The sequence below is a fragment of the Gorilla gorilla genome, chromosome 6, assembly GCF_029281585.2.
Source record: "Gorilla gorilla gorilla isolate KB3781 chromosome 6, NHGRI_mGorGor1-v2.1_pri, whole genome shotgun sequence".
NCBI classification, from domain to species: Eukaryota; Metazoa; Chordata; class Mammalia; order Primates; family Hominidae; genus Gorilla; species Gorilla gorilla.
Window position 1 is genome coordinate 141,180,156 of NC_073230.2, and position 14,597 is coordinate 141,194,752.

Consider the following 14,597-nt stretch of genomic DNA (forward strand, 5'->3'; position numbering starts at 1 on the left):
AACTCATTCACGTGGCCCTGGCCTTACTGCAAGGGAGCCTGGGAAATATGATTTTCCTTTGTGTGTTTAGAAAGTGGAAATGGAGTAGTAAGCACAGAGCACAGTCTCCACATGATCATCCTAACAAAAGCCTTCAGTTTTGAAAATGATTTTTTCAATTCAATTCTGTGCTGGTGCAAATGAAAATGTCTAAGTGCTTTTGCTTGAAAATAAGATATTGATTATTTCAAATAGTGGCTGAATTAAAAGACCAAGAAGAGAAAGGGTGATCTCCCTGTAATTGAAAGAGAGAAGACCAGTTTCTTCTATAATAAATTATTTGAAGTAGGGCTTCAACATTTTAATAATGATAAAGAAAACCGTCTCGTTCGCTTCAGCCAATCCCCAAAGAAAATGGTCTTCTCTGAAACTATGGAAAAAAATGTCCAAAGTGAAAATCCATCTCTGTCTGCAAGTTAAAAGTGAAGAATGATATAATTTTGCCAAAGAACCAAAGCCAGAAGTCACTGTGAGATGTGGAACTAGACTAACTGGAGGAACTTCCCAAGTTTAGACCACACTCAACACACACATTCACTTCACTCCTTGGTAGAAGTTCATTAAAACAATTGGATTGACAGATGACCAGATCAGTGTTTTCATCTTTAGCCTGCATAGTCCAAAGCAAATACATAAATCAACGAGAATATCTTGAGGAACCAAGTGGTCTGGAATCCTTTGGTTTATCAGAATTTCAATTACTCTTATTATTTGTTTGATTTAGCGAAGCCAGCCTAATTTAATTTGTACATTTATGATAATACTCTTTTGGTGCTAGATAATCATCTTGTAGCTCATTAGGTAATTTTCATAACAAATATTTATCATCAAACGTACTCAATCCCAGCCCAGCCAGTGGAGGTGCAGAGGTGACCAGCATGCCTCTTGTTCCCCACCCTCTGTTCACACACAGAGCCCAGGCACAGGACTGGGTCCATGGAACAGGCCAGATGCAATGGTCTTCTTTCTATTTGTGCACGATTTCTTCCTCAAGTACTCATCTCCTCCCTCTTACTAGCTGTTGAAAGCAGAATCATAGCTTCCTCACTCACAAGCTATCCAGAGAGTTACAGAGATTTTTATAAACCTTTTGGCATGGTGACTCCCTTGTTGTAAACTCTGTTATTATTTGCTTCCTCTCCTGTTTCCCATGATATCATAGTTTGGAAAGGGGGCTCCCAAGGGCAACAGTTAAGCCTTCCAGAGGCCATGAAAGGAAGACAAAGGAAATGAAGCACTCACTGAGCACCTTTCATGGGCCAAAGATCTCAGCCACATCTGCTTCAGATTCAGGATTCCCTTTATCCTCCGCAGGAAGCTGAGGGAGAAGGTATTATCTTCCTCTTGCAGATGAAGAGTTTGAGGCTTAAAGAGGGTGAGAGTCTTGCTCAAGGTCAAGGTCACACAGCTGGTAGGCTAGAGCTGGGATTAGATCTTATATCCACAGAGTTCCGTGTCCAGTGCTCTTTCTGCCACTCTCTGCTGCATCCCCCGAAGGCAGCAGTGACACAGGTGGAAGGATGAGGTGGTAGCAACCACACCTGGCCCTGTGAACAGTGCAGTCCCAGAGGGGAGTGGCTTCCTAACGCCAGCCTGCCTCCAGGAATCTGCTCACCTGCCCCACACTTCACCCACCCGAGGGCCTCTGCTCCTCACCATGGAGTCCCATCTGCTCTCTGACCTGGAAAGCCCCAGGAGGATCTACAGCTGGTCATACCTGTTAGCTTCAAGGCAGCCTCCTCTTGCTGGCTGTGATCTGGGAGTCCTGCTGGGTTTGGAGGGAGCCGTGCTGGGCAAAGCAGAGGCCGGTAGCTGCACCTGGAGGAAGGCCATGCTAGGGACCCCTTCCCCTGGCTGCACAGCTCCTACCCCGCCACTCTGCCCCTGTGAGTTGTTCCATGGGAAAGGACATTGCATTTGTGTCTCCAGGCCAGAAAGGGAGGAGGGAGTGAAAGGTCCTGAAGGGGAAAGCCTCCAGTGCAGAGGGACCCCATTTGTTCCCACTTAGACCCCCGTCCTTGGCACAGCCTTGGGCACTGTTGTTGGCTGAATAAACCTTTTTTAAGGGTCTTCTGAATTCACCCTCCTCCACACTCTCTGGCTCTGTCTGCATACACAGTTTAGTTCTTCTCTGTTATTTCTGTTTGTGTAGCAGATTTTGGGGGTCAGTAGGGGTAAGGGCCAGTGAGTTAGAGGAATCCAGGAGGGGACATTGGAGAGAAAAGAGGAACCTGGGCCTCTCTAATCGCCTTTGCTTTCCCCTGAAGTCTGGCTTGGATCCTGCTGTTTCGCTACCCAAGTTTCGTGGGGCTGTTAGGTGGCCGCTTCACTGTGATCCATGGAAGTCTCCACACATTCCATAGCTGAGAGCTTAGGAGCTCAAGAGTCCAGTGGTGCACTGAGCCTTATCCTCACGGAGCACCACGGAGCAGAGCGGGGAGCAACTGCTGAGGCGGTTGCAGGGAACTGGGCTCCAGCCCAGGCCTCACGTCCTCCCTCTCTGCCTCTCTTCTCTCACTGGCAGTCTCTCATCTGTAGGTGGAGGAGGGGTTCACCAGGTGATTTCTGAGGTCCCTCCCAACCCCAGTATTTGTTAATTTCTGAGCTTCCTCAAGAGGTGCACTGCAGCCCTTGCATTCCTTTGACTGGAGGCGACACGACTCTTCAAAGCTACAACCGTGTTCTTGTAAATCAACCTGCAGCCTCTCTAGAGTACATATGGGCACATAGGTATCCTTTAAATTCCTGTGAACATTTTACATGTATTTTCTTAGAATTGGCATTGGCCCTCACATGAGGCCATGCCCTCACTATGAACCCAGCCCTTTAATCTCTTTCTTTGTCCTTGCAGCCCAGCCTAAGGGCTGTCTCTCTATTTCCAGGTACTGCTGCCACCGTTTACGTATCCAAGTCACTGCAGAGCCAGTTGCTGTTGACCACCTAATCCAGTACAGCTTGATTCAGTATATATCCAACACCTGCATGTGTAATTCACTGGTTTAGGGCTCGGAGTTATCAAAGAGAGCTGTGCATGGTCCCAGCCCTTGAGGAACCCACAGCCTGGTGAGGATTGGACAGTGACAGAGGTGGCATGTGGGAGGGAATGAGGCAATGCACAGACAACCTAATTCTAGGAAATCAAGGACTCTCTTTTCCAAAATTTTTATGGGTACCATTCCCACTGGTCGTGCTGGGCCTGGAGCATGTGTGGATGTGGCCACATAGGACCCTCTGTCCAAAGCAGAAAAGAGGAACTCATTCATGGCCCTAGGGCTGGAGACATGGCTTCTACCTGCCTTTTCCACTTGTCACAGCGAGAGAGCCTTCTACCACAGGTATTTTGCTGGGGTGAGACCATGTACTGCACATCTGTGGGGTGTAGTGGAAGGAGCTCCAGAGGGCAGCCTGGAGGTCCAAGACCCAGCCCGACCCTTGCGCTCACTGGCTGTGTTAGCTTCGTCATGTCCTGACCTCTCTAGCATGTCCTGATCTCTCTAGGACAGCATACATGTCCTCATCTGTGCACAAAGTGGTTGGAAGAGTTCATTTCTGAGGTCCCCTCTGGATTTGCTGCTATGGCTACCCAAACTCTGTTCAACCCCATGAGCTCCCGACTTCATGCACAAGGGGAAAACCCTCAGCCTCCAGCCTCCCCTTGAGCCTCCAGCTCCCTCTTCTAGGTGGGAGGGTCCCTCTCTTTGGGCTCCTGTGGGAAAGAAGCAAACACTATCAACCCTTACTGGTCTCCTGGAAAATGGTCCCTCCAGGCTTCTTTTTGTCCCAGCCTGGCTTCCTTCCCTCCTCTCAGTACACCTGTGCACATGCTTGCCTTCTCCCTAACCTCATCCCAAGTGCCACTGTGAATCAGGGAATTGAAACCGTTTTTCATATTAAGCAAAGCATCTGCCACAAAATCCCATCACACCTTTAAAATCCAATTAGCAGTGATTTGGGAAGATGTTCTTTTTTAGGACTGGATCATCCATTTGCTCCATTAGAATAATTGCAAGTTGACTTGAACAGGCACTGAGATCCCCAATGTAAAGCCCTGTCAGGGCCCTTTAGGAGCCACCTCTATGAGAAAGATGACATTGATGTGGATAAGCAAAGTGCAATGGAGACCAGGTGGCACAATGAAGTTATGAAGAAGTTACTTCATAGCTTTTTATTGGGCAGTGGTCTTGTGAATGTCTCAGGTAGGGAGGTACTATTGTGGATAATGGCACCTGTTAGGACAGTGGAGGCTGGTGTGTGTGCATATGTGTGTGCATTCATGTGCGTGTGTGTGAGTATGTGTGTTTGTGAAGTTAGAATGTGGTTGGTTAGGGCTCCAAATGCCTGGAAGAAGGTGAGTTTTTATATCAGCTCCAGCATCTGTAGGAAAGCCGGAGAAAAACACTAGCATCCCCAGCATCCCTTCTGTGGAGCTGAACCCCTCAGCCTCTCCAGATAGGGGATCCTTGTTTTCATCCCTGGAGACCCAGCCCTCTTGCAAGTGGCTCTCCATAGAGGCAATGTCTCCAGAGAGACTTAATTGGCAATGCTTCACTGAGCACAGAAACCTGGGATATGACAGTTCCTGCTCTTTAAATTGTCAAGGAAGGCAATGTGCTCTGAACTGCAGCTGCTGGGAGTGCAGGGGGACCCATCTTAGAGTCTCCTCTGCCTCCCAGCCTCTGCTTCTGAATGTTCTGGGAACAAGAAACAGCAACAGAGAAATGAACAGGTAGATGGGGCATGATGAGCAACATAAGCTCAACGAGCCTTTTTATGGTCAGGCCATGAGGATCCTGGGGAAGGCAAACCTGGCTTTGCTATCCAGGGCCAGGACCATGTGAACTGAGTGCAGCTGACACTCTGTGGGCACAGCTGGGGCTGAGCCCTGTTTTGGCTGTTTCCCCATGGTTCTGCCCCTTGAAGCATAAAGTTGTGTCACCTGGTGATCCAAGTCTTGACGATTCAGGGCTCTTTCTGGGGTGAGACTTCATCTGAACAGCTGTCCTAGGGCTGGGATGATAGGGAGCCAGGAGGCACATGTGTGGGGACCTCTCTAGGTTTTCCCACTAAGGGAAGGAGAGTCCTGGACAGGGCTGGGGAAAGGAAGGAATGTGATAGCGGACAGATGAAATCAGGAGCAGAGGCAGCAAAAGATTAGGACTTGGGTGAAGAAAGGTAGAAATAGGGCCAGGTGCGGTAGCTCATGCCTGTAATCCCAGCACTTTGGGAGGTTGAGGTGGGCAGCTCATGAGGTCAGGAGTTGGAGACCAGCCTGACCAACATGGTGAAACCCCATCTCTACTAAAAACAAAAATTAGCCAGGGGTGGTGGCACGTGCCTTTAATCCCAGCTACTCAGGAGGCCAAAGCAGAAGAATAGCTTGAACCTGGGATATGGAGGTTGCAGTGAGCCAAGATTGCACCACCGCACTCCAGCCTGGGTGGCAGAGCAAGACTCCATCTCAAAAAAAAAAAAAAAAGAAAAGGTAGAAATAGGTGAGGTCGTGAGTAAATCCTAAAGGAAGTTTTCCTAGAGGGTTCTTAATGGAGAAGGATACCATGGAAGGCTAGGATCAGTTCATGACCTTGACATATTTACTTGGAGCTTGGAGCAGTCCATTATTTTCTATCTCATATGCCGCATCTGAAACACTTTTGATTCATCCAGCTTATTTCTTAGCCTGACCTTTGTTAGTAATTTCCTTGAGGACAGTTGTTATGTGTGCATTTGTTATGCATCCAGGGCATAGGAAGCAGGGAAATGCCCATTCCACTCTTCCCTTCCTCTTGCCGTAGTTTTTAAATAATCAGGCTCCTTCTGTTTTCTGTTTTTGTGTACTGTCTTCTGAAAGGAGAAGGGGGAAATAAATCAGGTAGGGAAATAGGAAGAAAGTAAACTGCTGTTCTTCAATTAGATTAGGACAGAGTACTTCCTGGGACAGCATAAAAAGTAATTATATATTTGTTGAATGAAGTATCCAGAGATCCCAGGATCAAATTTGGGAATGTATAGCCAAAAGGACATAGAAAAAAAATCATCTTTTTTGGTCTCCCACTGACTTGCCCTTGGCCTCTATGTAAAGTTGCTGGTGCGTCCTCAACTGCCAAATGCTGTAGGTTTATTTCACATGTCTGTTGTGCGTGCGGGACTCCTAGCCTCACCACTCTATCTTGTGAAGCTGGGGCTTTCACAATGTGGTTCATGCCTCCAGGACACACAGTCCTAGAGCTTTAATGTATACCAACCTATGACACTCCTCAATTCATCCTTGCTAATCAATTGGTCTCTAATTACCTCCATTAGCATTCTTATTAGCTCCACATCAGAAACTCTGAACCTGTGGACTCTTCTCTTTAGCGATCTCTGCACCTGCGGTCCTATCAAAGTAAGATCTGGGCCTTAATATTTATAAACATTAGGCTAATTTCAATTAGCTCTCTCCTGCTCCTTTTCCTCCTCTTCCTCCTTCCTGCTCCCCATCATTGCCCGTGTGGATTAACATTTACAGTCTTCTGGCTTAACTTCTACTGTGGATATCCAGTCTTATCCAGCCGTGAGATACAGGCATAGGAGTTTCCAAAAAAATCTTCACTTTACAGCAGGTTGATTTAGACCCAGCAAGGGCTGGCCAGGCTCACGTGGACAGCACACCTCTATTCAGTGAGCTCTCTGAGTCTTCTTAGAACCCATAGTACCAAACACCATTTACAACAGAGTAGGTGCTCCATAAATCTGTGGCTGTACTGCAAAATATTGGAATATGTTCTCTCTTGGAAATATTCTGTTCTTCAGCATCTTCTCCTTAATCCCCATATGATCATGTCCATCATCACCACCACCACCACCACCACTGCCACCACTATCTTCATCATCTTAGAGCTCCATAGTGCTGAAACTCACAGCTATAGTGGCTGATGGAAAAATCCATGCACAGGGAGGAAATGTGACTATCTCAGCTGATAGCCCTCTGCATCTGAGGCAGAGCATCCTGCCCTGACACGTCTGTGTAGCTGTGGCACCGCCATCTGGATGCCTCTTCTCCCACCTTTAATGCTGTCAGCCAAGCTAGTTGATTAGTTTCTTCCATTCAGTTGTGTCCTGCCGCTCTCTTGCTGCAAAAATGTTCAGAGAACAGATTGCATAGATGAGCACATTTCAGAACTTGGTCTGTTTACTTCCCTCTGCTTCCCATCCTGTGCTGGTGGGTGGTCTTATGTGACAAGCAAGGTTAACAACGCCTTCCTTGGGCTGATCCCTCCTATAGTGAGCACGGGGAGAATGAGGCATCTCTCCCTAGTTACAAATGCTGCAGGCCTCTCCTACCTTAGTTCAGATTCAAGGACCGAGAACCGAAGGTGGAATGCCCACAGTCCTCCATGGTGAACAGATAAAGCAAATAGGATCCAGCTGGGTTTCCATGAGCCCAAGTGGCTTGTGTACCCTGATTCCTAACCTTGAGCACAACTGTACCCAAGAAGACGCTTGGAACTCTGGAAGATCCAGATGCTAATTAAGTAGGGAAGGGCTATGGGGAGCCACCATGATGATCATTCAACCTAGACATTCCCTATGTTCTCACAGGCCTCTTTTGTACTGGACAACTCCACAAAACCATCCAGCATAAGCACTGATGATCAGAGAACTCTGATCTTTATGGGGAGTAAGCAAACTTCACATTTTCTAGATCCAGGCAAGGAACAATACTTAAGTATTGCCTACACTGAATGGGGCTAGAGGTTAGCTTATTTTGCAATTAAAATGAAGTGTGGTTCTATTTATATAAAGTTCTAGAACAGACTAAGAGTCTATTGCAGAAAAGGTCAAGAAGGTGGTTGCCTTGAGGTGTCCGGGGGAGGGAGGAGGGAATTCCTGAAGAAGGGCCACTAGAGGATTTTCAAGGGTGTTGGCAAAGTTCTGTATCTTCATGTGGATTTGGGTTGCAACAGGTGTCTGCATTTGTCAACATTTAGTAAATGTACTCTTAAGATGTGTGCATTTTATCATATGTAAATTGTACCTCAAAGGAAATCTGTAACAAATCTTGAAATCTAGTTAATGATATCCATGCTGGAGTATTTAGGGAGAAGTATGCTAATGCCTATAATTTATTTTAAAATGCATCAAAAATAGGACAGAGTGATGGATGGATAGAGGGATGTACAGACGGACAGGAACATGAGAATGCACATCTAGGAAAATGTTAATGGAAGAATTTAGTTGGTGGAGAGATGTGTGTTTGTTGTAAAATCCTGTCAACTTTGCATTATGTGTGACTGTTTTCATAATAAAATGGGATGAGAATAAGATGGGGCAACTTGAAGGAAGACAGAAGTCTTTTCCTAATTATTTTCATTTTTGTGTATCACTGCTGAAACTGTTTTAAATTCATAATTATCCCAGCTTCACTGGATTCAAAAGGGTCAGATGCCACAATTTTATTTTAAAGCATCAAGTACCAACAACAGACACTGAAGACAAAACTGCTTCTTCATCTCATTAAGGGATAAATGTACCTGGAATGAAAATAAATCCCAAGGCCCCAAGTGGCTCATTCAGTGCAACCTCAAAGTCAGAGAAATCAGGGAGATGCTATGAAGGCAGCATTACACCTTGCAGGAGAATGCAGGGTTTGGAACAGAATGTTCCAGGTGGCATCATGTGAGATCACGAAATCAAGATACTTCAAAAAATATCCTTTATGAAGCTGAGAAATTTGTTTTCATCCTAACCTCAATAAAACTGACTCTAGCCAGATGCGGTGGCTCATGCCTGTAATCTTAGCACTTTGAGAGGCTGAGGCCAGCAGATTGCCTGAGCTCAGGAGTTTGAGACCAGCCAGGGCAACATGGTGAAACCCCATCTCTATTAAAATACAAAAAATTAGCCGGGCATTGTGGCGCATGCCTATAATCCCAGCTACTTGGGAGGCTGAGACAGGAGAATCGCTTGGACCTGCGAGGCAGAGGTTGCAGTGAGCCAGCCTGGTCCATCCTGGGTGATAGAATGAGACCCTGTCTCAAGAAACAACAACAACAAAAACTGACTCTACTAAGAAACTGGAATCCTTGCTAGGCGATGAGAGAATGCCAATGTCTGGCCTGTTCAGATTCACTCGAGGTAACTGCTCTGCCCCTCTGGCTAGTATCTGACCCTCCTGTACACCTTTGTAGATGTGACTCTAGTAGCTGGGTTGTCATGGAGAAGTTGTGCTCTTTGCTCTTGACTCAAGTCTAGAATAAAGTTTGAAATTTTTCATGCAGTTTGCATCTTAGATCCAAAATGAGTCTTGCTATGTCACCTGAATAATTGTGGATCCTTACAGCTCAGTCTCTGTACAGAATTGCATGTAAAAAGGTACAGAAAGACATCAGTAAAATGGCAATATAGAAGGAATTTCAGACTTTACTTGTATCTCTCGAAGAACATCTCTTTAATGTTTAACACAGTCTCAAACCCATAGCAATTATTGAAAGCTCTTCGTTTCTGTTCAATTAATTCTTGTTTATTTTGTACCTCTCCAGAACCTACAAACAAATCCCCCAAACTCTCTCCTTTTTATTTTTCTTTCTTTTCTAGTTTTTTAAAAAAATGTATAGGATCTTAGTCTTTCTGGCTCAGATCCTCCTGCTTCCCCTCACCTCTAACCTCTCTGATTCTATCCACCTATTTTCCTGATTGCATCAAAAAAGATGTGAGAACCTGGCTGAAAATTTTTCCTTTGGAGTTTATGTGTGGGTGCAGGGGTAGTGAGAGGGCAGGTGGTTGTGAGGGATAGAGGGAGTTGTGGGGGCAGTGGGAGAGAACAGAGGCAGTTCTGGATGACCAGAAGTTTGAAGGGTAAGAGAGAGGCGATGAACTGATGGGGTAATAAACATTATTTTTATAGTGTGTACAAGTTGTCTTTCCCAACACTTTGTACAAGGTAAACACTCAAGGACAGTTCCTTCTTCCCAGCCCCTTCCTTTGTCTTCTCTTACTTTAAGGTGAATTTCTCCCCTACAGCATATTAATTGTTCAGTTTCTAGAGATGTTTTTGTTCAGTGGCTTCCCTGGGACCATATCATTATAACTCCCGGTACAAAAACAATCACAAGCAGTTGGAGTCTTCTCTTCCTTTTTCTAAGAAACCCCAACCGAGATCATGGAGGTGGCCTCAAGAGAAGAATATCTCTCTCCACCAGCTGTGAGCTGATCAGAGTGAGAGTGGAAGTTGTTGCAAAAAAGAAAGAATTGATTTGGTTGTCCAATAGTGAGCAAGATAAAAAGCTACTGACTTGAGAGCCTGACATTCTTTGATCAGGGCTAAAGCTCCCTTCACGGACCCTCAGTCCTAGACTCGGCCATCTGCATCTCCTGGCTGGTGGCATAGGGAAGGGCAGGCAGCAGGCAACGGGAAGGCCTTGCCTTGCTGGTTCTGTGAGTCACGCTAAGTGGCTGGGGCTGAGCATCGGTTCTCAATCTTTCCATGAGACAATGAAAGTCCTTGGCAGCCTGGAAAAGACAAGGAATTGAACAGGAATCATCAGAGCCTGGTGTTTATTATATTCAGCTTCTTGCCTGTATTAGTCCATTTTCATGCTGCTGATAAAGACACCTGAGACTGAGTAATTTATTTAAAAAAAGAGGTTTAATGGACTCACAGTTCCATGTGGCTGGGAAGGCCTCACAATCATGGCAGAAGGCAAAGGCACACCTTACATGGCGACAGGGAGAATGAGAGCCAAGTGAAAGGGGAAACACCTTATAAAATCTCGTGAGACTTATTCACTACCACAAGAACACTATGGGGGAAACTGCCCCCATGATTCAATTATCTCCCACAGTTCCCTCCCACAACACTTAGGAATTATGGGAGCTATAATTCAAGTTGAGATTTGAGGGGGGAACAGCCAAACCGTATCATTGCCCATTCCCTCTTTCTCCCAGCTTCAGAGCCATTTCCTTTTCTTGCAGCAGAGATGGTTTGCAGCAAGTTGCTGCAGCGAGATGACTTGGGTGGGGCTGGAGAGATGAAGGGACTGGTGGGGGCAAAAATCCTCCTGCTCACTGATGATTTCTAATTTGAGGGAAGCTGAGTCTGTGTAGGGCAAAGTACCTGAACTGTGATTGGTTTGATGTGTTTGCCCATGCTGTGGTTTCCACCAAGAAGCCGATTCAAGCTGAGAAGAGGACCAGTGGGATGGCAAGGTCAAAATAGACTGCAGGTATTTAAAAGAGAACGAAACAAACAAACAAAAACCACACCACCATGTCTTGGAGGGGCTACTTTCAAAACTGCGAATGACATGTTAGCCTAACTCAGAGAAATTCTGTGGGCCCGATCCAGAGGTGTCACCATTTTGGATCAGATGGGTGAGAAGAGAAAAATTCTGGCTCGGTGGGGTGGACCTGGAGTCCAGACAGAAAGGATAGAAGAGCTTTGAGAAAGAGGCTCACTAGGGCCGAGGGAAGTAGAACAGGAAAATTAAGAAAGTAAAACTAGGAATGGCAGTAAAAATCCAATTTATATGGTAATCTATGCCAGGCTAACAAGCTGACATGGGCACAGCTGGGACCAGACCACTGATTTATTGGGGTGCAGCATGCGCCCTGACAGCTCCATGCCTACCCTCAATAGGAGGCTCTACAGTCGAGGGTGCCAAAGCCTGGTAGGGGAATACCTCTGAGAGGCCTGGGGGAGGGCATGGGGTTCAGGGAGCAGAAGATCTCGATCTCATGAGTGGGAGGCAGCCTCAAGGGTAATGCCAAGCTGGGGAGGCAGGCATGGGGGCTGGCCCAGTCGCTGTAAGACTCCTCACCCCACCCCCGCCCTCCACGGGGGTGGGCACGGCCACTGGCAAGGCCCCGTCCTGTGCTGGCCTCCCTTCTGTTTGGGTTTGTGAATCAAGGAGGCCCGGGTAACCATGGCTCGACTCCCCCAGCCCCAGGAATCTGAGTGTCCTCTTGTGTGACTTCAGGAGAGCAGAGCCCGTGTGCACCTGCTGGATCCCGTCATTTCTGCTCAGGATCTCACTTGGAAGTCAGTGGGAAGGGTGGCTTGAGCTAGTTTTGTTTTTTTCTTTCTATTGGGTCCCTTTGGTTTTAGTAACTTGTTTCCCAAAATGTTGTTCTCCAGAGAATCCCAGTTCCCTTTCAGGGTCTCTGGGCCTGTGTTCCACCTTTCTGAGGCATAGCCAGCTACCAAAATGGGAGGAGGCTTTCTGGCCCTCACTAGTGACCAGGCCGGCTCTGGTCTCCCTGCTGTGATCCTGCCCCTGCCAGCCTGCCTGGCTTTCTGGAGCAGGGTACCTTCTGTCACACCTCCAGGGAGGGGTTGCCCTGGAGACGGAGGAGGGGGTGTTAACAGCCACCCGAGACAGCCGGATTTCACCGAGTTTGGCGGAGCTGGGCTCTCTCATATGTATTTAGAAGTGACAGCTCTAATGCAGGGAGGCAAGGGAGCATGAGTAGCAATTTTCTCCTGTGTCTCTTGCTTTCTGCACCCCCACGCCTGGATGTGAGGGAGCACACGAAGAGGGAGCAGCACAAAGAGTGTATGTCCCCCAGCTGTTGGCGAGTGGGAGGAAAGAAGGAGGCCGAGGGGCTCTCCTAAGGGAGAGAGGTGTCCAAGGAAAGACCCCAGAGATCCACACTAGGGCTTTGTTGAAAACCCTTCCTCCTATCCCTCCACCACCAGGGACAGGTGACGGAACACCACAAGGCAAAGGGAGAGAGGAAGACCCCAGAGGCCATGACTGGGGCAAGCAGGAAGTGAAGGCTCTAATGTTAGACCTGCCTCAACTGTTGACCTTGGGCAATGTCTTGATTCTCCCAGATGTCAGGGCCTAAGTGTCTATGGCCAAGCAGGGGGACGGGTTTTCTGAGCTCTGGGTGACTGCTGATTTTCTCTAATGGGTTCAATAACCTTCTATATTCTCTGTGTAACTTATCTACCCTCCAAGATGCAGCTCAAATCTCGGCTTCTCTGAAGAGACTTTGCTGTCTGCTCCATCTGTGGAGTTCCTATGGCAATGATACTTTTCCTGTTCATTTGGCAATTCATCATGAACTGTCTCGTAGCATTTCTTTCTGCCACCATCAAAGTGCAGCCAAGTCATCTGTTTAACTTTCACCATGCTTATGGTCTATTTAGTTATACCATAAGCTCTGAAGGGCAAAGTCCAGGACTTCTATGGTCTAGTATGTTCTATACCCAGAACAGTGAAGATTCTATATTTAATGGGAATGCAAAGCAAATGCTGATTCTATGTCACAGCCTCTTTGGAAAAGCCTTGTCTGGGTGGGAGACGGGGTGCAGACAACCTTCCTTCTTGCTGAGTTGATGGGAAGTTGAGTTGAGGGCAAGATTATCTTTCCTGGCTGTCTTTCAGGTCACATTCTCTGCTAGGAGACTGCCCCGAGCTGGCAGCAGGGGCAGGACTGGCCTCAATGCACCTCTTGCATCCCATCCCATATTTCTGCAGTTCCCACTGGTGAGGGCTGGGCAGCGGGGAAGGGGGGCTCTCTCCCATTGGCTTTGCCCCAGATGACCGCTTGCTCTCAGGTGTCCATGACTGGAGACTTACCTTTATTCAGTACCTCCCTCCCACCCCACCTGCCCATGCAGGCTGTTAGCTTGATTCCAGAAGAAAAGAGTTAGACTTTCCATAAAATTGTGTGGAAAGAGATTCTAGTTGATGCAATAATTCTATTTTTAAAAAATAGGCTGGGCACGATGGCTCAGGCCTGTAATCCCAGCACTTTGGGAGGCCGAAGTAGGTGGATCACCTGAGGTCAGGAGTTTGACAGCAGCCTGGCCAACATGGTGAAACCCCATCTCTACTAAAAATACAAAAAAGTAGCTGAGCGTGGTGGCGCATGCCTGTAATTCCAGCTACTCTGGAAACTGAGGCAGGAGAATCCCTTGAACCCGGGAGGCGGAGGTTGCGGTGAGATTGTGCCAGTTTGGGCAACAAGAGCGAAACTATGTCTCAGAATAAATAAATAAATAATAATAAATAGAAGAAGAAACTTTCAGACAATTCCAGGTTTTCTAAGAGTGCCATGTGAATTAGTGAGCTTCCCAGCACAGAGGTGGGGAAGCCACTGGTGGAGGGGAGGCACGCCAGGCCTGGACCCATGGTAGGATGGCTCCTGCCTGTCCCTCACCAATGCCAGCTCAGTCTCTGGGAAGTAGCAGAGCACTCATGCTCCAGAATCATGCCTTGGGAGAGAGCTGAGAAGATGGAGTGCTTCAAAACAGAGCAGCCTCTCTTCTCCTCTCCATCCTGCTGTCTTGTCCTACCTCTCTCTCTCTTTCCTTATGGTACTGTTATTTTTTCCTTTGAGACAATAGACTCTCCCTGTGTTCCATGTTCCTGCCCCCTCTCTACCAAAAAAAAAAAAAAAAACCCTCACAAAAATACCCCTGCTTCTGGGGTTTTGTCATGTAGCTGGACAGGCTTTGGATCTGCAAGCGACTGTTTATTGAATTCAAGCCTGTGTCTGCTGCAAACACCAGCTGGATCATTGCATCACAAAGTGCTCAAAGGCTGTCTCTGCAAAGAGGAAAGATAGTCGAT